The sequence below is a fragment of the Macrobrachium nipponense genome, chromosome 19, assembly GCF_015104395.2.
Source record: "Macrobrachium nipponense isolate FS-2020 chromosome 19, ASM1510439v2, whole genome shotgun sequence".
NCBI classification, from domain to species: domain Eukaryota; kingdom Metazoa; phylum Arthropoda; class Malacostraca; order Decapoda; family Palaemonidae; genus Macrobrachium; species Macrobrachium nipponense.
In genome coordinates this window covers 65,149,987-65,175,469 of record NC_061088.1, presented here as the reverse complement: position 1 = coordinate 65,175,469, position 25,483 = coordinate 65,149,987, and the positions used below count along the sequence as shown (strand labels likewise).

General features: G+C 42.4%; 2 protein-coding genes across 2 annotated transcripts in view; one reads left to right on the top strand and one right to left on the bottom strand.

The window, feature by feature from the left end:
- Positions 1–25,483, top strand: part of LOC135217703 (26S proteasome non-ATPase regulatory subunit 12-like) — a 431,722-nt gene that overhangs the window by 271,378 nt on the left and 134,861 nt on the right. The gene's annotated exons all lie outside the window — the stretch shown is intronic.
- The window catches only part of LOC135217684 (uncharacterized), a 214,439-nt gene that overhangs the window by 150,967 nt on the left and 37,989 nt on the right, over positions 1–25,483 (bottom strand). The gene's annotated exons all lie outside the window — the stretch shown is intronic.

The following is a 25,483-nucleotide window of genomic DNA, read 5'->3' as shown; positions in this document are numbered from 1 at the left end:
AAGTTTTCTCCTATTATATTACTTATTTCTTTTGGATCAAGTATTCTTTTTCCGTCTTTTAACCCTCTTACGCCGATTGGACATATTAAACGTCGAGTCAAAATGTCTCCCGTATGCCGATTGGACGTATCATACGTCGGCTCAAAAAAGTTTTTGTTAAAAACTTCCGCGGAAAAATACTTTATAGGGCCTACCAGCCCGAAAACCTTTTTCTGAATTCACGCGCCTTGGGGGCTGCTGGGATTAGTTCACGGTATCAAGGCGTTGTTTTGTTTACAATCGCTACGCAGGCGCGCATGCCGCCGAATTTCTTTCTTATCGCCCCCCCCCAACTAAAAAGTATCATGTGACACTCTCCAAAAATTACTTTGACCATAATTTTTGCACATTTTGTTGAATTAGCTCCTTTACATTGAAAGTATTATAATAGATGAAAATGTGCGCAATTTCATGTAAAATACAACTAAAAAAAATATGACAATTTCTTGTCGAAAAATTGCATTTTTTCCTAACTAATATAAACCTGAGGTCCTTTAACAATAGGAAAGGTGAACTAGCTGGCAGCTGGAACTGGTCCGTAAACTTCGAACAAGGGGAAAGAACGGTAGTTAACTGCTTGTTCTGTCGTGCAAGCAGGCGCCCTCCGTGAGGTTGAAGAATCCACCTTTGGGCTTGGAGGCCCATGCAAAAAGTTGCAGGAGTGGGGGAGGGGTGGCATGAGGTTGGGCTATCTTGTAAAGGAAAGGGCCTCCAGGTTTGTATAGTTAGGAAAAATGCCAAATTTTCGAGAAAGAGCAAATTGTCATTTGTTTCGATTACGTAAATACAAACCCTCGGTCCTTTAAACAATATGGAAGACCTCACTTCTTGGTTGGGAGGAAACTCCGAGTCTTTTGGTTGAACAGTACGGTGGTTTCGTCCAACCCTGGTGGTGCCTCCCTGGTCGTAAGGAGCAAATGGGAGGGAATCCAAACCTCTGTCCGACTGATCGGGGTTGGTGCACCGCAGGATCAATGGTCAGACCTCTGGGCCAAGTACTAAAGAGAGGAGGCAAGCGTAATCTTCTTCGGTACCAGCCAAGGCAAGAACTTGGTTCCTGGTTTGCAAGGAGACAATCCATAAAATGATGGGTTTGTCTCAAGTTGGCAATCCCACTTTCCTCCCCCTTGTACTTTGTTGGAAAAGGAAGTGGTGGATATTTACTCCATATTCCCTAGTGAAAGGGAATAAGGAAAAGAGAGAAGAGGAAAAATGGTGCTTCTATTGGATAGCTCACCACTGCAATCTCGTCCTTACCCAGCTGGGTGATCGACCGTTGTCCCCTGTCCCTTCTACCCAGAGGTAAAGGAAGGAAAAAGAAAAAGATGGGAAGAGGAAGTCCAGTCCAACAACTCTCATTCACTCATCCATTTCTTACGGATCAACACCAATGGAACTTCAACTGCTGGTTCAAGCCCTGCGAGGGTGTTGGGTTAAACTACACCAACGTGATTTTTGGGGGGGGGGGAGCAAACCACCCCCCCCCCCCAAACCGGTTCCCAAGGAAAAAGATCCGCAAGGAACTGTGGGCAACTATCCCGAAGGTAGGAGGAGGTTGCATTTTCGGTACCGGTCGGAGACCAGGCCCCCTGCCCTTCAGTACCTGCGCCACGGAGAAGTTGCGTTGCGGAATCCGCGGATGGGAATGGGAAGAATGAAGGAGGCGGTCCACACTCATCCTGGGTGTCGAGTTTCGTTTCTTAGACAGCTCCCGTCGCGCCTTCTTCCAGGACAAAGCAAGCCAATAGCCTTCGTGATTCGGGGAGGCGGTGAAGTCTATTAGGGAGTGTTATTGTGAAGGAACTCGAAACCAATGCGTCAGGTTTAACCGAAGGGGTTCTGACGTCTTCGCTACGAAGATCGGTACTAAAAGGCGAGCGTCACAAATCCCCATCCCTTTGTGCTTGAACTTCTCAAGGAGAAGTTCATGCAGTTAACCGTAAGACGAAAAGAACGGGTAATAGTCGTTATGAAAAACCCCTTATTCCCTCGTTCTTCGGGGACATTTGGTTATGGTACAGTACTCATACTGGACAAGCTAGTTAGTAAGACCGAAGTAATGATTGCTCCGGAACAACCGAAAACTAAGTCCACACGCATAGTTCGTAACTGGAGCTCGGGCGCTCTGACAGCTGCCGTATTGAACTGTTTCCGGAATCGGCAAGGTTGTCCAAGCATCCGGGTAAGTCAACCGCTCGACCCCTTCTGCCCACCTTTTAAAACGAGCCATTCGACCTTGCTGAAGAGACCAAACAAATAATCATATTTGCTTAGTCCTCACGATGCCGGATATCAGCGCCACCGGTGATGATTCTCTTAATGCATAAGCTCAAAAGGTCGCAAAGTCCAAATTGACCACACCCCCTTTCCCCCAAAAGACCGAGGGCCCCTGATGGCAAGAGAATCCTCACAGGACGTTGAAATCTCAGCTTCAAGGGAGAAAAACCAACCACTGTGACGATTGAAGGGACGAACGGTAGGCCCAACTGAATGGCTAACCTACGTCTTTCAGCTGAATCGAGAGAAGGAATTCTCAAGATTACTTAAAACCTGTGCTTTACAAATGACTGAAAATGCTAACCGCCATTTCGTTGTCCTGTCCGGTTGTGGCAATGAAAGCGGGGCGTTCTTCAGTAAGATGAAAAACACAGGGCGAGAGCAGCCTGAAGAAATGTCTTGCGTCCCTATGGGCTGCACGTTTGTGAAAAAGTAGGAGCTGGCAGGTGGTGGGAGTAGGCGATGTCTTTCAATTCAAACATCTGCTAAACTCCGGGGGGTGAACAATGAACAATTGTTACGACCTCCGAATACAAATATTTTGTTTTGAGGACCGAAACTCAGAATTTCCACGCAAAATCATTCGCATTATCCGGAAGCTTACGAATGCAGCAAGAATGACTATTACAGAATTTGTTACCGAATACCTTGTGACCTGGTAAACAGGAAAAGATGAGAGTCGAATAGATATCTCTGTTTAAAATTCCTCGCAATACCGAAGACGATGAATAACTAGCGTCACAGCAGTAAGAATGGTCCATTACATGTATGCCGAGGAATCCCCGTTAATCAAGAGACGTTAAGTCCTGGATTGTTGGGTGGGCAGAGATACGGTGTTGGTATTCAATCAAAGGCAGGTGGAGAAAGACATAGCCAAAACCCGTCCATCTCGAATTCGGCAGCTTGGAACTGAAATGCCTCGGGCAATTCGATACGCAGTAGCTGTCGCCTGACTTTCGTCATCCTGAGTTGCCAAGTAATCCTTTCCCCACTTGAAGGGAATGCGGTTCGGCTAATAATTAAATCCCGTAGGGCATAAAAATAAAGATATTTACCTCGAGCAATTATATTTAATGCGAAACGGAATTTCGGTTTAAATATAAAAGCTTAAATGGTGTTGTTGTTATGACCAATCCCCAACCCCATAACCAGTACCTCTAAAATTGAAATAACTGGGGAAAACTCCTGGGAGGTTGCACGGCAACCCCACCCGAAGTTGGTTCAAGTTTCAAATTAGATAACATCGTGCTAACAGTCGCAATCCGTAGCAGTTAAACTAGGATTGCTGCAATAGCCTTACCCCATCGGACCAATTCAAATACTGGCGTTAAGCAGAATCATGTACGGCGAGGTTAAATATACGTATTATATTTGTAGGATTCTGAACAAACGCTCCCCATCCTAAATTTCTTTCCTTCTCAAGAAAACAAAATAAGGATTGGAGCTCGACCAGCCTTCGATCTCTATCAAATAGAAGAGTGAATGAAGGTGCTTTTCCTTTCAAGTGGAAAGCTTCAACAATGGTGAACAGAATACTAAGGACGATAGTTCACAGCCAAACTGGATATTCCCGTTCCGTTCTTCTACTGCTGGAATTACTCGCTCACAGCAAGTAGATGGTCATGCATTCAGTATGCGTAGAATCCCCGTTAATCATAGAACTTCAGTCCGGTGATTGTTGGGCAGAGAAAATACGTTGGTTGGTATTTCAATCAAACAGCAGGTGAGAAAGACATAGCCAAAACCGTTCCTATCTCCGAAGCGGCAGCTCGTAAACTGAAATGCCTCGGGCAATTCGTATCCGCAAGTAGCCTGTCCTCGACGCTTCGTCCATCCTGAGTTGCCAACAAGTATTTCCTTTTCCACGAACAGGAAGGAATGGCGTTATCGGCTAGAACCATCGGGCATAAAATAAAAGAATATACCTTCGAGCGAATTATATTTATTTGCGAAACGGAATTTTCGGTAATAATATAAAAGCTTGAATGGGTTGTTGTTTTTGTGACAACCCCATAAGTCTATAAAACTTGAAAACTGGGAAAAAACCTTCCTGGGAGGTTGCTAGGGCAAACCCCGAGTTTGTAGTTCAATTAGAATACCCTCGTTCCTAAGGTCGCAATCCGTAGAGTAACTAGGATAGCTGCCTACCCCTAACCCGGACAATTCAACTGGTTAGCAGAAATCAATGTCCGACGACGGTTTAAATATACGTAGTTATATTTGTAGGATTCTGAACAACGATCCCTCCATCCTAAATTCCTTTCCTTCAAGAAAACAAATAAACATAAGGATTGGAGATCGACCACCTTCGATCTCTATCAAGAGATGTGAAGAATTCTTTCCTCGAAGGAAAGCTTACAATGGTTGAACAGAATACTAAGACGATAGTTCAAGCCAAATACTGGATATTCCCCCGTCCGTTTCTTCTCTTTTATCCAGGTTGGTCTGCCATACTGTGAGATAGTCTTCTTTTCAGCAGCAGTCTTCTTCCATAATTCTAGAAATTCCAGTAATTCGGAGCATAGGCGAGGTTTCCCAGATTATCCGCTCGTAACGAATCGGGGCTTCTCCGTCTCGCTCACTTGGGTTGGACCGTGGTCTCGTCCTAAGTGTGGTTTGGAGATCGGTAAAAAACTCGAACACTCTGAATGCGCTAGAAATTCCGTAGAATTCTAAGCACTCCTGCGAAAAACCCCCCCCACCGAATTTCGTTCCAAACGAAACGATCGGGCTGGGGTGGTCCTCGTTCCGATTCCCCGTAGAAATCGAGAATGGGGCAGGATCCCCCCCCCCCCTTCCCCCCCCTCCAACTACGACCCGGGGCTTAGCGTCATGGTAGGTACCCTAAGGTCCCCCCAGAGTAGCATGCAGTCCCAATCTGAGACAAACATGGGATCCTACAGCGAAATCTCTGTAGGATCCCTCCCCGTTTCCCTCGTAGCCGTAAGGAGAGAGGGAATGGGGGGCAATTGGAATGCGGATACCCGCATTCGCCACGTTCCCAGGGTGGAACTAGCAAGTTGGAGAGAGGTAAGGAGCCAGCCATCGACCTTGCGGCGATGGTGTCTCTCAGCGTCTGGGAAAACACGTCCATCGTCCATAGGAGAAAACGGTTTTTGTAAACGGAGGCGGCTTACGAACCTCTCACCCTGTAGGTAAGGGTGTTCTGCCGCCAACTGTGAACGTCGTCTGGGTGGGGTATGATCGAATACCTGACAGGGAGAGACAGCCGACATACCGTCCTACCGACTCATTCTCCGCGTCCTCGTCGAGGTCGAAATACCTCTCAGGAGGACCGAACGGAGTATTTAAACTACGGTGTCCGAAGACACGTTAGAAAACGACGCTGTCGCAGTAAGAGGAGGTGGAAGTAGTCTTGATCGATCCGACCAGAACTGAGAGAGCCTCCTTGTTCAGCAGGTAGACGAGAGGACTCTGGGTTCCAAGACAAGAATCCCGGCCAAGCTCCGACTTGCGGCAAACCCACCAGCTCGGTTTGGGTTCCCTTCTCGGGTTGCCCCCAAAACGCTCGAGCAGAGGAACATGGGCTGCTGCTGGTGGGAGCGGCCGATCCTTCCCCCAGGTCGTTATTGTGCTAGACGAACTCAGTGCTAATAACCTGGGCCAAATTGTTACTCTTGAATCTCACGAAGAAGTTAAACGCGGTCGTTGAAGGAGTAGGACCAGTTCCAGTCCCTCCAACAACAGAGTCAAGACTACCCGGAGACCTCCCTCCTTCAGAAAGAACGGACAAGCAACAATCGTTCCCTTGACGGTTCTGACCTCCTCCAAATCACTTGCGCAGTACGTGCTGGCTGGTCGGTCCATAAGGGATAAACCTGGACGTTGCGGCGTCGTGACGGGATCCGTCGCGCGGTCGCATCTCTCACGATCCACTCCTATATACCTTGCTCTTCACGGCGTCATAATAGGACCGAGGAAGTAAGAAGGTATTGGGAGAGACCGAAAACTGACGCTCCACCCCCTCCCCCCCCTGACGGTCCACCTCCAATCCACCTTGCACGTACGTCCTGGCTGGTCCTAAGACCATACGTGGCACGTGGCGGCGTCGTGACGGGATCGGTGAAGGCGGCCGAAACCTCTCACGATCACTCCTATCTACCTCCTCGTTACCCTGGCGTGCCCCACCCGAGGCAAGTTGCAAGGTAGCTGGAGGAGACCAAGGACCTGGACCCGCTCTCCCTCCCCCCGGCTCGCTGGCATGGGGACCAGCGGTTAACGTGGGGGGCGGGGCCCCTCGCAAGTCCGATCACCAACCCGCGGTGGGGATCGATCTGCAGGCCACTGGCCAGTGCTGCTCAACCTGTGGACTAGAGGGCGACTCGACTGATGCCACGTCGACCCCGGTCCCGTGCGTCAGACGAGCTGCTGCGGTTTACCGTATCCGCCCTGGTAAACCCTGGAGGGCATGCGGCAGGGTCCAGGTGCCCTGCAGAGCTCACTTTCGCGGTGGAAGACAGTGGGTGTGAGGAGATCGTCCTCTGCAGGCACGTCAAATCGGCTTGGTACCAGGGGGCCCCGGGAGGCTGGTAACCGTGCGGTTCGAGGGGCGGACCTGGGGGACCTCTTCCCAGCCTCAATAACCAGTAGGACCGGTCAGAGGGGGAACCGTAACAAGTGCCCACCCTCTGAAGGTACCAGCTGGGTCGCTGCCATACTGATGATCGGCCGGCTGGCCCTGGCGAGCAGTCACCTGAGTCGGCTCCTCGACAGTCTTCTTGCTCCGTGCCTCGGTCCCATGGACGCTGAGGCGAACTCAGGCGTTCTTAACTTTGGGCTGCACGGTCACCCGAAGGAAGACCACGTACACTCGGAACTTCTCGCCGGTACCAGGAGAAACCGAGCAGGTACCTGGCTTAGCATCAGAGGCTGCCAAGACCGCAAGGCGTATCGTGTACCAAGTCCCGGTGTAGCCAGCTACACCCTTATTGGTTTCCCCGTTCTTCTTCTTCTCAGAAGTGGAGACGGGGCCCCAGTTGCCCGAAGGAAACAGGAGGACCAGCAGAAGAAACCCTCCGCCCGTCCTAAACCGGAGTGAGACGAGCCCTTCGAAGTTTCCCGAACCTGGCCATTAAGCTACGGGTTGTGCACTTCTTAGGGGGCTGGAAAAACCCCCGGGTTACCAGCTGGGTCGCTGCGAGAGCAGACCGCTGGCCTGGAGCGAGAGGTCACCTGAGTTTTGTTTCTCGCCAGACCTGTTACGCTCCGTGCCCGCGGTCTTGGTGCCGAGCGAACTCTGGCGCCGAAACTTTGGCTGCACCGGTTCCCTTCCCGAGGGTGGAGACGCGTACACTCGGGATCTCCCTAAAAAGTGCGAACGAGAGACCCGAGCCGGAACCTGGCGTAGCGGCATCGGCTGCTAGCACCAGGCGAGGAAGTACCAGTGCTAACCGATACTCCCTGCTGGTCCCCACGTCTATCTCTTCCTTACGGAAGGGGAGCACGGGCCCCGCTCCGAAGGAGCATGGAGGACCCAAGCAGAAGGACCCACCCGGTCCCACCGAGGTGGGACGGGGGCCCATTTAGAAGTTCCCGAAGGCGAACTTCTTACGGGGGGGGAGGCAGCCTTCTTGCGTTCTCGGCTTATGGGTCCTTAAAGGAAGTCGAAGGGGTAAGAGGCAGCAGCAGACGAAGACGAAGATGACACCTTCCTCTTCTTCGTCAGCTCACGCAAGGACTCGTTCAGGTCCAGGTCCCCATCCTAGGGGCCGGATTCCGGGGCCTATTTGCCGAAGCAACACGGCCCGACTGCACCTGTCTGAAAGGACCTGGGACTGGGGAAGACACACCATGGGCAGGACCAGCATGGACAGGCGCAGGAACCAGGAGCGATAGGAACAGCAACCAGCTCAGGAGCGGCAGGAACAGCGGCAGCGGTAAACACAGAAGGGACAGCCAAGCCAGTAGCGGAAACCACATCAGCGACAGGTACGGCAGGCCCAGCCATCGCCTCGTAGAATCATCGGCAGCCAGCGGGAACCTGGGTACTGGCGGCCGGTCCAGGGGCGAGCTGCTGGAACAGCGGAAGTCTGGGGCAGGCAACACAAAGAAAACACAGGCGGGCGGCGCATACCCTCCTCGGTACGGCGGCGACCGGCCCTAGTAGCGGCAGACGGCGTCACCGACACAGCATGGGGAGTGTAGACCAGCGGGGGGAAGCAGCATAAGCGGCCGTGGAGGTTGTAGTGGAGACCGCTCCAAGGTCACCGCCCCAGACCTCGCTAGACGCTGCAGCAGATCGTGGATGCTAGGCACGCCCTGCAGCCGCAGTGGTCCAAACCTGTCCAAGGTCGTCTCCCATGGATGTAGCACCTGCGGTAGCACAGACAGATTAGTAAGAGGGGATCCCTCACGCACGGGGGGGAGACATGCCCCACCCCGAACGCAAGGAAGACCCCAAATACAAAATACAACGAAGAAGCAGAGCGGGGGGCAGGAAAGAAGACGAAGAATCGGATACCAAGGGAGTCGCGGGAGAGCTTTCCGACGACTTCCTGGCAGACCTTCGCTTCCCCTACCCCCGCACAGCAGTGAAAAATAATATGAAAATGAAACAGAATACTGCACTTGCGATTCACTTCATAGAACTTAAAGAGGGAAAGATCAATTCCCGGGTAAGAGCGGAAACTTGATCCATAATAATATGATGCTATCATAAAATATATGTGAAAATGAAACAGAATACTGCACTTGCGATTTTCACTTTCACATAAATAAATCGTAAGGATTAATTCCCGGGTAAGAGCGAAAATTGATCCAAAATTAAATTTGATGCAATTAATAAATGAAAAGAATACTGCATTGCGAATCCACTTTCATTGCATTCTATTCATACAAATAAGAGGCTCGTGCCGAGCGCAATCACGCTCTCGGCAACGAACGCACAGGGCAAAAATATAATGAAAAAGAGTACTTACATCTTTCAATTACACACTTTCGCCCAAAATACATGACTCGGCATGAGTGCACCCGCCCTCGGCACCGAGACATAATTCAAGTCAATTTCATGAAAAGAGCGGAAATCGCCGCATCTACGGCGATAGCTCCATGTTGATTCATAATTAAGTAATGAAAATGAAAACAGTGTACTTACAGTTTCATTTTCAAGTCAAACAAACCATTAGTAGAAAACACAATAAAAACAAAGCATACGACGATGAAGCGGGCAGAGAGCGATGACGAACACGTCCTTCACACCCGCGGCCGAAAGCAAAAGTGATTCTTCACCTCTCGGGCGCGCGCACGATCGGACAAGCAGTTAATTACCGTTCTCCCCTTGTTCGAAGCTTACGACCGTCCCAGCTGCCGCTAGTTACCTTCCTATTGTTAAAGGACCGAGGGTTTGTATTACGTATCGGAACAAACCCATGATTGTAGCTTTTATCAATTTTGAAATATTTTCATATAAATAACGATAAGTGCAAAAATTTCAACCTTCGGTCAACTTTGACTCTACCGAAATGGTCGAGAAACGCAATTGTAAGCTAAAATTCTTATATTATAGTAATATTCAATCATTTGCCTTCATTTTGCAACAAATTGGACGTCTCTAGCACAATATTTTGATTTATGGTAAATTTATGAAAAAACTTTTTCCTTATGTTCGTGCGATAACTCTTCCGATAAATTTTTTCGTGCGATTGTCCTAATGTTTGCACCCTTTTAAATTTGCTGTTACATAAAGTTTTATATATGGAAATGTGCGCAATTTCATGCACAATACAATACAACAATAACAACCCATGGTTGTAGATTTTATCAGTTTTGAAATATTTTTCATATAAATAACGTTTAAGTGCAAAAATTTCAACTTCGGTCAACTTTGGACTCACCGAAATGGTCAAAAAAAAACGCAATTGTAAGCTAAAACTCTTATATTCTAGTAATATTCAATCATTTACCTTCATTTTGCAACGACTTGGAAGTCTCTAGCACAATATTTCGATTTATGGTGAATTTATGAAAAAAAAAAATTTTTTCCTTATGTCAGCGCGGTAACTCTTCCGAAAAAATCGGAATTTTTTTTTGTGCGATTGTCGAAATGTTTGCACCATTTAAAATTAGCTGTTACAAAGTTTTATATATGAAAATGTGCGCAATTTCATGTAGAATACAACTAAAAATGATTGAAGGTTGTAGCTTTTCTCTTTTTTCAAAATATTTGCATATAAATCACGATAAATAGAAAAAAAACCACGTTCGGTCAAATTTGACTACCGAAATAGTTGAAAAACGCAATTGTAAGCTAAAACTCTTATGGCCTAGTAATATTCCATCATTTATCTCCATTTTGAAACAAATTTGAAGTCTCTAGAACAATATTGTGATTTATGGTGAATTTTTGAAAAATATATTTACCTTCACTCCGCGCGCCGATTCGCGGCCGCAAGTCTCCGAAATACGTACATCGCATTATCCTAATATTTGCACCTTTTCATATTAGCCGTTTTATAGAGTTTCATATATCAAAATGTGTGCAAATTCATGAAGAATACAATAGAAAATAATTGAAGGTTGTAGCTTTTTCCATATCCGAAATATGTCCATATAAAAAAAAAATATATATAAAAATTTTGACATTCGGTCAAATTTAACTCGTCCGAAATGGTCGAAATCTGCATTTCTAATCTAAAACTCTTACAGTATCGTAATATTCAATTATTTGTCTTAATTTTGAAACAAATTGGAAGTCTCTAGAACAATATTTAGAATTACGGTGAATTTTTGAAAATAACATTTTTTTTACGTCCGCGCATTACGAATTCGTACATCATTTTGTGATAATATTTTTCCGGTGTTGCTTTTATTGTTTTACTATGTATTATATATCAAAATGATTGCAATTTAGTGTACAATACAACGAAAAAAAAGTAACTTGTTAGCTTTGACCGTTTTTTGCACAGCGTGATTTGAATACAATTATCTATGATTTTTTTTTTTTTGCTACCATATATTGCATTATTTACATATGATAATACTATTTTTCATTTCTGATGATTGCATACTAAACTTCAGGCAATGACAAAAAAATGAGCCAAAAATTAACTCTTAATCTTCAAAACTAAGCGCGATGTGATTTTTTGAAAAAATTATTTTTTCCGCTTCCGCGCTCACTCCAAACCGGCGCCGGCATACGGGAGAGGTTTTGATTTTTAGGGCTTCGGCGTAAGAGGGTTAATATGGCATGTCTGGGTGGTTCCACATGGGTATCATTTATTTTCCTGAATTTTTCCCATATTTTTTGTATGGGAGTATTATTAGAGAGATCTGATACATATTTCCTCCATGAAATTATTCTTCCTTGAATTACTTCCTTTTTAAATTTTGCAGATATTTGGTTGTATAAAGGCTTTAACGCTTCAATTTCTAGCAACAATATAGTCATTTTTTGTAAAGTACTTTCTAATATTGGTAATGTTTTATTTATTTTACTGAACTTTCTATTCAAATTATCCAATCGTCTCCCTATTGAGTGTTTTATATTTTATTAATTCTGTTAGATCATCAGACCACCATGGAACTTTGTGCTTTGTTGGATGGGGTTTTGATTTTGGTATTGCTCTATCAGCAGCATTTTTTATGAAATTAACAAGAAACTTATTAGTTTCAATATGGTCTTTTAGATATTCAAATGTTGGTATACTTCTAGTATCCATTTCATATTGTTCCCAATTTACTTTATAAATGTTATAGTGAGGATCATGTTTTGCTGGATTATTTTGTAAAAAGGAAATTAATATTGGGAAATGATCACTGGTGTACAAGTCATCAACTGTGTTCCAATCCAATCTGTCAACTATTTTTGTTGAACATAGAGTTAAGTCTACAGAGGAAAATGTTCCATGTGTTTTTGAATAATATGTGATAACTTCATCATCATTTATACAACACATGTTATTTGAATCTATAATTTCTTCTACTTTACTTCCTGCTCTATTTGAATTTGAAGTTACAATCCCATATTGGGTTGTGAGCATTAAAATCCCCTACTATTAATATAGGTTCTTTGGCATTTTTAAGTAATTCTCCAAGTTTATCAATAACGTAATTTTTATTTGGTTGGTTGTATAAATTATAAATGATATAATTATAGTTTTTAATTCGAATTTTAATACCTGATATTTGGAGGTCAGCAATGTTTACTGGTACTTTGTCATAACATACTTTGTTCTGTACATATATGGCTGTACCTAAATTTCCTTCTTCTTCCTGTGATGATGTTATTAAGGTATTATTAAAGAAAGGAGTTTTACCAGTCCAATGAGTCAAACTTGACTCTCACAGGGCTGGCCAGAAAAAAATCGGGATATAAATAATTCTAGAATTTATCAAATTTAATTAAAAAAAAAAATTATATATATATACATATATCTATTTATCTTCAAATATAGTAATAAATCTAAGTGAATCTAAGTGAAAAAATGAATGAATAAATAAATATGTATATGAAATCTAAGCAATAAAAAGAATTAACTATATATTAAATCTACATAATTTAAAAAAAATTTGTAATAAAATAAAAATCTTAGGTAAAAACTTAAATTCTATCAATTAAACGTGTACTCCTTAAAAAAGCATAATATCATTGGTTCATATTCCTTTATTAATCTTTGTACTTCTCCCAGATGTAATCTGGTCTGTAGACCATTTACGTTCCATTGTATAATATAACTATTGAAAATATTATGTTCTATCGGTCGTGTTTTTTCTTCTTTTTTTTGTATCATTATCAACTTGAATTTTTTCTAAAATTTTATTTACCACATTCAGTTGTTTATCTTTATAATATTTTAAGTGCTCAATGCACATACATCCTTTTCCATGGGTGTTTAAATCGGTGACCTCTCTCTTTCTATATTTCATAAAATTTCTTATAATGTTTGTTAAGCAATCTTTTGTTATATTTTTGTTACTATTGCACAATGCAATGAAACAATCATTGCCACATGTGTTGTCATGTATATCTACCGCTTTATTTGTTCTTATTGTACCGATTATTGGTGATGGAGTAATCTCATCGCCCTTGACAGTCACAATCATCCAAGGTATGGTTCTCTTCCACTTCTTTGGTGTTTTGGATCTCTGCATCCATAAGTTTTATTATTATTTTAGAAGATAAAGGTATGTTCTCATTTTGTTTTTGCTCTTTCTTCATATCTTTGGTTTTTGGTTTGACCAATGTTTCTCTATTTATAGTTGGTTTCTTTGTTTTGGGTGGTGTTCTCTCTAAAGGTCTTTTTTTTTTCTTTAATTTTTGGTACATTACAACTTCTTTTCCACCTCTGTGGTAGTATCTTCTCTTGTTTCTATTTGCATTAACACCTCAAATGAATTTGATAGAATATTATCCAATTCACTTGCACCTGTTTCCTGATTCTTTACTATCTTAGTTTTATCCTGTATATTACTGACTTCTTCTTGAGACTTACTTTGCTGCATCTTGTTACTTCTATCTGTTTGATTTTTTGTTTCAATATTGGTTCCAGTTATAGTAGAATACGTACATTTCTTAGCGGGATCTTGAATTCCTCTCACTTTCAATTCTAATTTAGCCTCTGCTATGGACATGCCTGTTCTTTCTTTTAACATTTTTAATTCCGTATTGTATATATAATACATGCATTCTTTGGATTTTGCATGATGATTCTGACCACAGTTTACACATTTAGGCTCACCACACTTCCATTTGGTGGTGTGTTCTGTAGATCCGTAGTAAGCACACACAGGATCATTCCTACAATTTCTCTTTGTGTGTCCATACTTACTGCAATTTTGACACTGCAGTGGCTTCGGAATATAGGGTCTTAACTCTCTATTTTGGCCTAAAATTTTTATTTTTTGAGGTAGATCTGAACCCTCAAATTTTATTTTTGTTATTTTTACTACTTGTTTACTGCCTCTCTTACTTGTTATGGCATACACCTTGCAATCCTCAACCTTGGGGTATCTCTTTTTGAGAGAGTCTAATAGTATTATCTTATTAATTGATTCGTTGTTGTTGTCAGGAAGTACAATGGTACCCTGAATGCTGTTCATATTATCATGCTTTTCCACTTTAACATTAATGGAATCTATAATTTCTAAAGACAAATAGTCTTCTGACTAGCTTTTTGTTGTGGCTTCTATAGGCCATGTCTTCTCTTTTATTTTTCTGAACAACATTTCTGCCGTTGGATGTCTATTTAGTAAAAAATTTCTAATTTCAAGGCTGAAATATTTAGTTCTGCTTCCATGGTTAGAAACCTTGACCAACTTCTACTCCCAAAGAGGGAGTCAAGTAAGTCAAGGTTGGGTCATGACGGTACTGAGGTTTCCTAGTTTTAGTATATGGTATTAACGTTTTAATACCAACCTGGTCTTTGTTAGTTGAGCTTCCTTTAGAATGGTCCAAATCAGTGCCAGAAGTCGTGGGGATAGTTTTTAAATTTTCCATATAATAAAATTGTAAATTTTGTCCAGGATGAGGTCCCTCTCACCAGGGAGGCCCAACTGGGGGAGGAGCAATACTGTTACACAGTGGTAACTGCCCTGGGACACTCACCTGGATAAACGCCATACCCACAATGCCTTAAGGGTTGTCAGTCCCATGAGATCGGACCCAGCACTGTGGGCATGGCTTGACATAAAAATTTCCCCTCGCTCAACCACGTCAGGTACTTTAGTTTTACGGGTGGAGTGGCATGCCGTCCAACTCCACCCTCCATCAAATTAAAAGAGCATTCAATTCAATAGTCCAAAATCATGCCAAGGTTGTCAACTAAAGAAGAAGAAGGGAAAGAGGAAAATTTAAAAGAGGAGGAGTAAAGGAGTTAAAGGTCCCAATGTTCAGTTGGATCCACAGCAGAGAGCGCAGGCATAAAGGGGCATACTCTCTCTGCAGTGGATCCCTAAGGCCCCCACCTCGTCAAGGAGTTGGGATCAGGGGGTGACCACCCACTGGTGAACCTCGATGGTCAAGACGTGATGTTGACGAGAAACTAGGCTTCCCTGTTTGTTCACATGGGCTACCACCATGGTGTTGTCCAACATAAGAACGACAGAATGGCCTTCTACCTTCTCCAGAAACTCCTTCAGACCCAGGAAGGCTGCCTTCAACTCCAAGACCTTGATATGTTGCTGCTTGTCCTCCAAACTCCAAACACCTGAAGCAACAGGGCCGCCTAAATGAGACCCCCACCCTACGAGGGAGGCGTCTGAGAACAGAGGGAAGTCCGATGGAAGAGAGCGCAGAGAGACACCCTTCGATAGATTCTGGTTGTCGAATCACAAACAAAGGTCTTCTCTCACTTCCAGAGACAGAGGAACCATTAACAGGGGTGAGTCCCCTGCCAGAGACCAGAATTCTCCCAGTCTCCATTGCAGAGACCGAAGATGAAGACGCCCATGAGAGACCAGCTTCTCCAGGGAAGACAACACTCCCAGAAGAACCTGCCAATGATGAGCTGACTGATGTGGTTCCGACAGGAAGTCGCGCTCCACTACCCGGAACTTCTCCCATCTCTGATCCGACAGGAAAACTTTTGCCACTGTCATATCGATGACCATGCCCAGGTAGAGAATCCTTTGACTGGGTACGATGTTTGACTTTTCCTGGTTGACTACGATGCTCAGTTCCAGACAGAACCGAAGTAGACGATCCCTGTCCTGCAGTAGCTTTTCCCTGGAAACTGCCAAGACCAACCAATCGTCGAGGTACCACAGCAAACGGATCCCCTGAGCATGGAGCATGGGCCCAACTTGACACGAGAGAGAAGACCCTTGTGAACACTTGAGGGGCTGTTGTCAGCCCGAAGCACAAGACATCGAACTCGAAGACCTTGTCCCAGAGAGAGAAGTGAAGGAACTTCCTGGATGCCGGATGAATAGGGATTTGGAAGTATGTGTCCCTTAAGTCTATTGACAGCATGAAGTCACCTTCCCTCATGGCTGCCAACACTGAACGTGGGGTCTCCATCTTGAACCGTGTCTTCCTGATAAAGTGATTCAAGGAGAATAAGTCGATCACAGGTCTTCATCCTCCCAACGCCTTGGGTACCAAGAAGATGTGACAGTACAACCCCGGAGATGGACGCACCACTTCCTCTATCGCATCCTTGTCCAGCATCTTCTGCACTTCCTCCTGAAGTGCAAAGAACTTCAGAGGATCTGGAGGATATGCCTTCCTGAGATGTGGCTTGTCTGACAGAGGAGGAGAGAAGTCGAATGGCAGTAGGTACCCCACCCGAAGGACATCTACCACCCCATAACTCTGCCACTTGGCCCAATGGCCTGCCAGGCACCCCCCCACCTGTGGCGCAGGAGAGGGAGAGGCGCCTAACCTACCAATAGCCTCCTTTACCTCTGCCCCTTGAGTCCCTTCTTGGCTTAAAGGAACGACAGCAAAAGGGGCATTGATCCTCTGACCCAGGCTGAGTTGAACGGGTAGGCCCTGCCGAACGCGAATTCCTTGACTGCCTACCAGGCGACGATCTCCTTGACTGCTGCTAGGCTGGGGGAGGAGGAGCCAGACGTCTCCGAGGATGGGACTCCGACTTAGACACGGCCTGGTGCACCAGTCTGTCTTTGGTGTCAGCCCAGCGCCGGTCTATCGCATTCTCTGTTCCTCAATGCCAGCAAAGACTTCGTGTCAACTGATCTCTTCATCCTAGATAAAGCTGCGTCTCTTCTAATCAAAAGAAGGTTCGCCCATAAATTAACACTGAGGTGAGCCATATATGAAAACGCCTTGCCTCCGAACTGCAACAGACTGGCAAGCAAGGATGCACTCACCAACCCTTCCGGGGACCTGTCAGAAGCTATCTTGCCAATGACCACAGACCAGAAGTCCAACCAAGAAACCATCTGCAACATGGGGGCTGCCGTACATTCCAATGCTGAGGCCTCTTGTGGAGACAAGGACGGAGCCACCAACCTCACCTGCTCCAAAGTCAATCCCGACTTCAGGAAAATGGTGTCTGGGTTTAGATGGCGCGACATAAAAAATCTAGAGTTCATAGCATAGTACTTCCTATGTCTCGTGAGAGGTGGGGGTAGTAGCTTGTAGTGAACCATCCCTAGAGTGAAGCGAACCATCCCGGTCCGAAACAGAGGCGTTAACCTTATGCAAGACCAACTGGACGTGCCCCAACAAAGTTAGCTGAAGAGATGATTTGGGATCCTGTGTAGCTCCCACTAAAGCTTCCAAGCAAAAAGGTGTGTAAGACGACCGAGCCTGAGTCCTACTTTCCAAATTGTTGAACCCACGAATGAGATCGACAACTTTCGAAAAGGAAGACAAAAACTCTTGCATGTCTCCCTCCTCCTGCTCCAGCAACCTAGACCGACAACGAAAAGGATGTGTACGCTCCTCTAAGGCACCTTCCCCATTAAAATTAACGGAAGGATCAGCAGCCAAACAGCCCGAAACACCAACTAACCTGTCTGGGCTGGGTCCATGCGTCGGCTCCCGAGACGAAACCACTATAACACTAGGAACATCACTATGTACTTTCCAACATATGACTCATTAACATATCCGTGAATGGTCACGGGCGTGGCACACATACAAATGTGAGTTGGAGAGGAATCCTGAACACTCGAGATCGAAGGAGAATCCCCCAGAGTCGAACTCTTGGAAGCACCAGTGAGAGTGTCAGACAAATACTCCTGCTGCACCAACTCTGTGCTCACCACCTTCAACCTCTGGACAAGTGCCTTGAAATCTTTACGGTGCCAAATAGGCCTTGGAAAAGAAGGAGTACTTGCATCATGTGCACAGACAGGGGAGGTTACAACATGCTCACGATGTGCATGGAGGGGGAGGTAGTAACACGCTCGCGATGTGCACGGACAGGGGAGGTTGCAACATGCCCGCAATTCGATGCAGAGGACGAAGCAGCCACTGCAGATTGCACAAGGGAAGATACACTAACACTCTCCAAAACACCAACACTCTCAAGAACGGGTCCGTGTAGTTCCAACCTTGTAGGCGAAGAAAGAGGAAAGTCCTTACCCTTCCAACGCTTGATACACCGATGTGGCGTAGAGGGGGAAGAGGGAGAGGAAGACACCACTGGTTTCTTATGCGATCTCTTCGCCGGAGGCGGGGATGAAGCAACTTGTTTCCTTCCAGTCCTCCCAAAACACAAGGCAGCCAACTTATCATCCAAAACAAGAGTCCAACCTCTTAACCCTTTAACGCCGATTGAATGTATTAAACGTCAATATAAATTGTCTGTAGGGTGCCGATTGAACATATATACGTCGATATAAAAAAAAACGTTTTTTAAAAAATTCATGGAAAAATAGTTATAGGCCTACTAAGCAAAAACTTTTGAATTACGCACCTTGGGGGATACTGGGAGCTCATGGATCAAGGCGTTGTTTTGTTTACAATTGTTACCCAGGCACGCAAACGCGAATTTCTTTCTACTCGCACTAAAAAGCATCAGCGACACATCTCAGAAATTATTTAGTCACTTTAACATAATTTTTGCACCATTTTATATTACCCGTTACATGGAGTATTATATATGAAAATGTGCGCAATTTCATGTAGAATACAACAATAAACAACTCATGGTTGTAGCTTTTATCGGTTATGAAATATTTTCACAAAAATAACGATAAGTGCCAAAATTTCAACCTTCGGTCAACTTTCACTATACTGATATGGTTGAAAAACGCAATTATAAGCTAAAAATCTTATATTCTAGTAATATTCAATCATTTTACTTCATTTTGCAACAAATTGGAAGTCTCTAGCACAATATTTTGATTTATGGTGAATTTATGAAAAAAAACTTTTTCTGAACATCCGCCCGGTAACTCTTCCGAAAAAATTAAAGATTTTGTCGTCCAATTGTCGTAATGTATGCAACATTTTAAATTAGCCGTTACATAAAGTTTTATATATGGAAATGTGCACAATTTCATGTAGAATACAACAAAAAACAATCCATGGTTGTAGCTTTTATCAGTTTTGAAATATTTTCATATAAATAACGATAAGTGCCAAAGTTTCTAACTTTGGTCAACTTTGACTCGACGGAAATGGTCAAAAAACGCAATTGTAAGCTAAAACTCTTACATTCTAGTAATATTCAATCAATTACCATTATTTTGCAACAAATTGGAGGTCACTAGCACAATATTTTGATTTATGGTGAATTTATATATAAAAAAAAAATTTTCCTTTCGTCCGCGCGGTAACACTTCCAAAAAAAAATCAAATTTTTTCGTCCGATTGTCGTAATGTTTGCACCGTTTTAAATTAGTCATTACATAAAGTTTTATATATGAAAATGTGCGCAATTTCATGTAGAATACGACAATAAACAACCCACTGTTGTAGCTTTACCAGTTTTGAAATATTTGCATAAAAATAACGATAAGTGGCAAAATATCAACCCTCGGTCAACTTTGACTCAACCGAAATGGTCGAAAAACACAATTGTAAGCTAAAACTATTACATTCTAGTAATATTCAATCATTTACCTTTATTTTGCAACAAATTGGAAGTCTCTAACACAATATTTCGATTTATGGTGAATTTATGAAATAAACTTTTTCCTTATGTCCGCACGGTAACTCTTCCGAAAAAATCATAAATTTTTTCATCCAATTGTCGTAATGTTTGCACCATTTTAAATTAGCCGTTACATAAAGTTTTATATATGAAAATGTGTGCTATTTCATGTAGAAAACAACAATAAACAACCCATGGTTGTAGCTTTTATCAGTTTTGAAATATTTACATAAAAATAACGATATAGAAAATATTTGTCCTTCGGTCAACTTTAACTCAACCGAAATGGTTGAAAACTGCAATTGTAAGCTACAAAACTTACAGTCTATTAATATTCAATCAATTACCTTCATTTTGCAACAAACGGGAAGTCTCTAGCAAAATATTTTAATTTAAGGTGATTTTTTGAAAACAGCTTTTTTTTTATGTCTGTGCGTTACGAATTCATGCATCATTTTGTGATAATATTTTATCTGTGTTGCCCTGATCATTTTACAATGTGTTATATACCAAAATGATTGCAATTTAGTGTACAATACAACGAAAAAAATTAACTTGTTAACTTTAACAGTTTTGCTCACAGCGCGATTTGTATACAATTATATATGAAATTTTTTTTGCGCTGTCATATATCCCAATATTTATATATGATAGTGATATTTTTTTCATTTCTGATGGTTGCATACTAAACTTCAGGCAATGACAAAAAAGGAGCCAAAAATGAACTCTTAATCTTGAAAACTAAGAGTGCTGTGATTTAAAAAAAAAAACATTTTTTCCGCTTCGGCGCTCACGCGAACGCGGCTGGCATACATGAGACGATTTTTAAAATACCGCTTCAGCATTTAAGGGTTAAGCACTGCCTCGCATATAACCTCAGACTGATCTGTAAGAGAAGGCTCCGATGACATGGAAGGGGGATGTAGTGAACTGGGCGGCAGGGATGACGTCACAGCTGAGAAAGGCAGTGCAGAGGAGATGACTGGGAGTGACGTCACAAGTGGTGATGACGTCATGGCTTTCCCTTGGTGTGAGTGAAGGGGAATCAGACGCCACTGGCGGAAGAATACACAAAGACAGATCCTGTGACGTCATCGACGGGGCTGACGCCACGGCTACCCTCTGACTCAAAGAAGCAGCAGCAGTCACTGGCAGAGCAATACAAGATGGCTGACCTCGGCTAACCACGAAGAGGAGGCTGGGAGGAGGGGGGATGACCTGGCCAGCCTGAGGAGGGGAGGTAGCGAGCCTCCATAAAGTGCGCTAGCAACCCCTCCAAGGACAGGGGACCCCATAGCCTGAGCGTCTTCCAAATTGCCGCCATCTTGGACACCTCTAACTCTGGAATAAATGAGAATGATGAAAAAGCCTCCATCTTCCCAGGAATCAAATTAACTCCCGAAGAAGAAGGGGCGACATTACAAAATCAGCCTGGTGGCCTCCTAATAGTACTTCAAGCGACAAATCAATGGAAGAAAAGGAAGGAGAAACAGGAACAACGCTACTATGGGGGGTGAATACTGCAGGAGACGAAGCATCGGGAAGAGGCGAAAAACCTTTCCATTAAGGAAGAGTCGAAACCCTTGGATACTCTCTTGCTATAAAATGACTTCTACTGCTCTTTACGCCATGCCAGGCATTCCATGCAAGGATTCGTTATGGTACAAAAATTAGAACAGCACCTGCTGCACGTGATAATATCTTCCACACAGACACTAAACAAAAGCGAAATAGGCAATGAACCGAGAGGTTAACCCTTAAAGGCCTAAGCGGTATTTCAGAAATCGTCTCCCGTATGCCGGCAGGGTTCGGGAGCAAGCGCCGAAGCGGAATTTTTTTTTTTTTTTTTTTTTTTTTTTTCTTTTTTTAAATCACAGCACGCTTAATTTTTAAGACTAAGAGTTCATTTTTGGCTCCTTTTTTTTGTCATTGCCTGAAGTTTAGTACACAACCATCAGAAATGAATAATCGTGCTGTGAGCAAAACGGTTAAAGCTAGTGAGTTCACTTTTTTTCATTGTATTGTGCACTAAATTTCAATCATTTTGGTATATAACATATTGAAAAACGATCAAAGCAACAAAGGAAATATTATCACAAAATGATGCATGAATTCGTACTGTGCGGACAAAAAAAGAAAAAAAAAGTTTTCAAAAATTCACCATAAATCAAAATATTGTGCTAGAGACTTCCCATTTGTTGCAAATTGAAGGTAATTGATTGAATATTACTAGCCTGTAAGAGTTTTAGCTTACAATTGCATATTTCAACCATTTCAGTTGAGTTAAAGTTGGCCAAATGTCAATTTTTTTTTATTTATCGTAATTTATATGCAAATATTTCAAAACTGATAAAAGCCACAACCATGAGTTATTTTTTGTTGTATTCTACATGAAATTGTGCACATTTTTAAAACTCTATATGACGGCTAATAAAAAACGGTGCAAATATTAAGACAAAGTGACTCAAGCATTTCAGAGCTTTCCAGCTGAGATACCACGCGCAGGGGGAAGGAAAAAGTTTTTTCAAAAATTCACCATAAATCAAAATACTGTGCTAGAGACTTCCCGTTTGTTGCAAAATAAAGGTAAGTGATTGAACATTACTAGACTGTAAGTGTTTTAGCATAAAATTGCGTTTTTTTACCATTTTGGTAGAGTCAAAGTTGACCAAATATTGATTTTTTATATTTATCGTGATTTAATATGCAAATATTTCAAAAATGATAAAAGCTACAACCATGAGTTAGTTTTTGTTGTATTCTACATTTTCATATATAAAACTCTATATAACGGCTAATATAAAATGGTGCAAATATTACGACAAAGTGACTCAAGCATTTAGGAGCTTTGCGGCCGAGATACCGCGCACAGAGGGAAGGAAAATGTTTTTTTTCAAAAATTCACCATAAATCGAAATATTGTGCTAGAGATTTTCAATTTGTTTCAAAATAAAAAGAAATGATTGAATATTACTAGACTGTAAGGGTTTTAGCTTACAATGGCGTTTTTCGACCATTTCGGTCGAGTTAAAGTTGACCAAAGGTTGAAATTTTGGCACTTATCGTTATTTATATGAAAATATTTCAAAACTGATAAAAGCTACAACCATTGGTTGTTTTTAGTTGTATTCTACATGAAATTGCGCACATTTTCATATATAAAACTTATGCAATGGCTAATATAAAATGGAGTAAACATTACGACAAACTGACGGAAGAATTTCTTATTTTTTCAGCAGTTACAGCGAGGACCTAAAGAAACTTTTTTTCAAAAATTCACCATAAATCGAAATATTGTGCTAGAGACTTCCAATTTGTTACAAAATGAAGGTAAATGATTGAATATTGCTAGAATGTAAGAGTTTTAGCTTACAATTGCGTTTTTTGACCATTTCGGTTGAGTCAAAGTTGACCGAAGGTTGAAATTTTGGCACTTATCGTGACTTATATGAAAATATTACAAACTGATAAAAGCTACAACCATGGGTTGTTTATTGTTGTAATCTATATGAAATTGCACACATTTTCATATATAAAACTTTATGTAACGGCTAATATAAAACAGAGCAAACAATACGAGAATCTGATGAAAGAATTTCTGATTTTTTTCGGCAGTTACCGCGCGGACGTAAGGAAAGTTTTTTTTTCAAAAATTCACCATAAATTGAAATATTGTGCTAGAGACTTCCAATTTGTTGCAAAATGAAGGTAAATAATTGAATATTACTAGATCGTAAGAGATTTAGCTTACAATTGCGTTTTTTCGACCATTTTGGTTGAGTCAATGTTGACTGAAGGTTAAAATTTTGCCACATTGTGATTTATTTGAAAATATTTCAAAACTGATAAAAGCTACAACCATGGGTTGTTTTTGGTTGTATTCTACATGAAATTGTGCACATTTTCATATATAAAACTTTAAGTAATCGCTAATATTAAACGGTGCAAACATTACGAGAATCTGACGAAAGAATTTCTGATTTTTTTGGCAGTTACCGGGCGGACGTAAGGAAAAAGTTTTTTTCAAAATTTCACCATAAATCAAAATATTGTGCTAGAGACTTCCAATTTGTTGCAAAATGAAGGTAAATGATTTAATATTGCTAGAATGTAAGAGTTTTAGCTTACAATTGCGTTTTTCGACCATTTCGGTAGAGTCAAAGTTGACCGAAGGTCGAAATTTTGGCACTTATCGTGATTTATATGAAAATATTTCAAACCTGATAGTTACAACCATGGGTTGTTTCTTGTTGCATTCTACATGAAATTGCATACATTTTCCTATATAAAACTCTATGTAATGGCAAATATAACACGGAGCAAAAATTACGACAAAGTGACGAAATAATTTCTCAGATGTGTCGCTGATGCTTTTTAGTGCGAGTAGAAAGAAATTCATGCATGCACACCTGGGTAACGCTTGTAAGCAAAACAACATCTTGATCCGGGAACTCCCAGCCTCCCTCAAGGCGCATGATTCAAATTTTTCGCCAAATAGGCCTATAACTATTTTTACGCAAATATTTAAAAAAAACTTTTAAGCGTCAACGTATTTTACATCAATTAAGCACCCGACAGACAATTTTTGTCGACGTAAAATACGTCCAATAGACGTTTAAGGGTTAACCACCACTCTCACCCAGGCAGTTAAAGAAATGACGCGGTGGCGTAGGTGAGTGGTCTTTGACCACTCTTCACCTGATCTAGGCATGTGTTGCCAGATATCACAAGATTCCTTGCTTTCATCTGTTTTTTAACCGGATCCACCTAGGCGCTAGAAATGATCCCATTGTTAAAACCTTCTCTGTAATGTTCCAATGTATTGCTGAAGCAAGACCCGGTAGTAGTATTAAGTGCTCGGCTGACAAGAACGTTTCCACCTAAGGCTCACTGCAGCCAAACATGCACCAGTTTCTCCTTACTACATTCCAACACTACAGTCTACACTTTAGCCCTATAGTTCTCCGCAAAGGAAAGTGTGATGAGTAGCCCAGGCCCAGTAAACAAAACATATTACAAATGTTTTGACCTAAATGAAAATATTTGGCCCAAAGGAATGGTAAAATTCAAAAATTATTTTAAGGTAATTACTTACCAGCGGCTTGTGAATAACCTATGGATGGTAAAGAAATCCTAAAAGCAAAAGTCTGACCAAATGAAATGATATTAACATTCGGGAATTACTTTTAAGGCAATCATTCACCAGTGGATAGCCATAGCCTATGCCTGGTAAATATATCATAAATGCAGAAGTTTTGGCCAAAAGGAACGGTGGAGCATTCAAGAATTACTTTTAAGACAAAACTATTACCAGCGACTTTCAAGAAGCTGGCTTGTTGATTAATCCGAATCAAGGTAATAACAAAAAAAGAAGAGTCTCATCCTGAAAGATTTCTGCTTGAAGACTATGAAATACACGTTAAGTGGTTGAGTAATACCACCGAAATCTGGTGATATAACTGGAAAATAAGAATAAGCTGCTGTAACCGTATGATGTTTCATCAAATACGGCAGAAAACAGACTAAGGTGGTAACCTAAGTCATTCCTAATAATGCCGCTAGGGGACGGTACTGTATACACACACTGAGCAATTGAGTGCTACCCGCGAAATTTGAATTCAGGCTACCATATGTGGAAA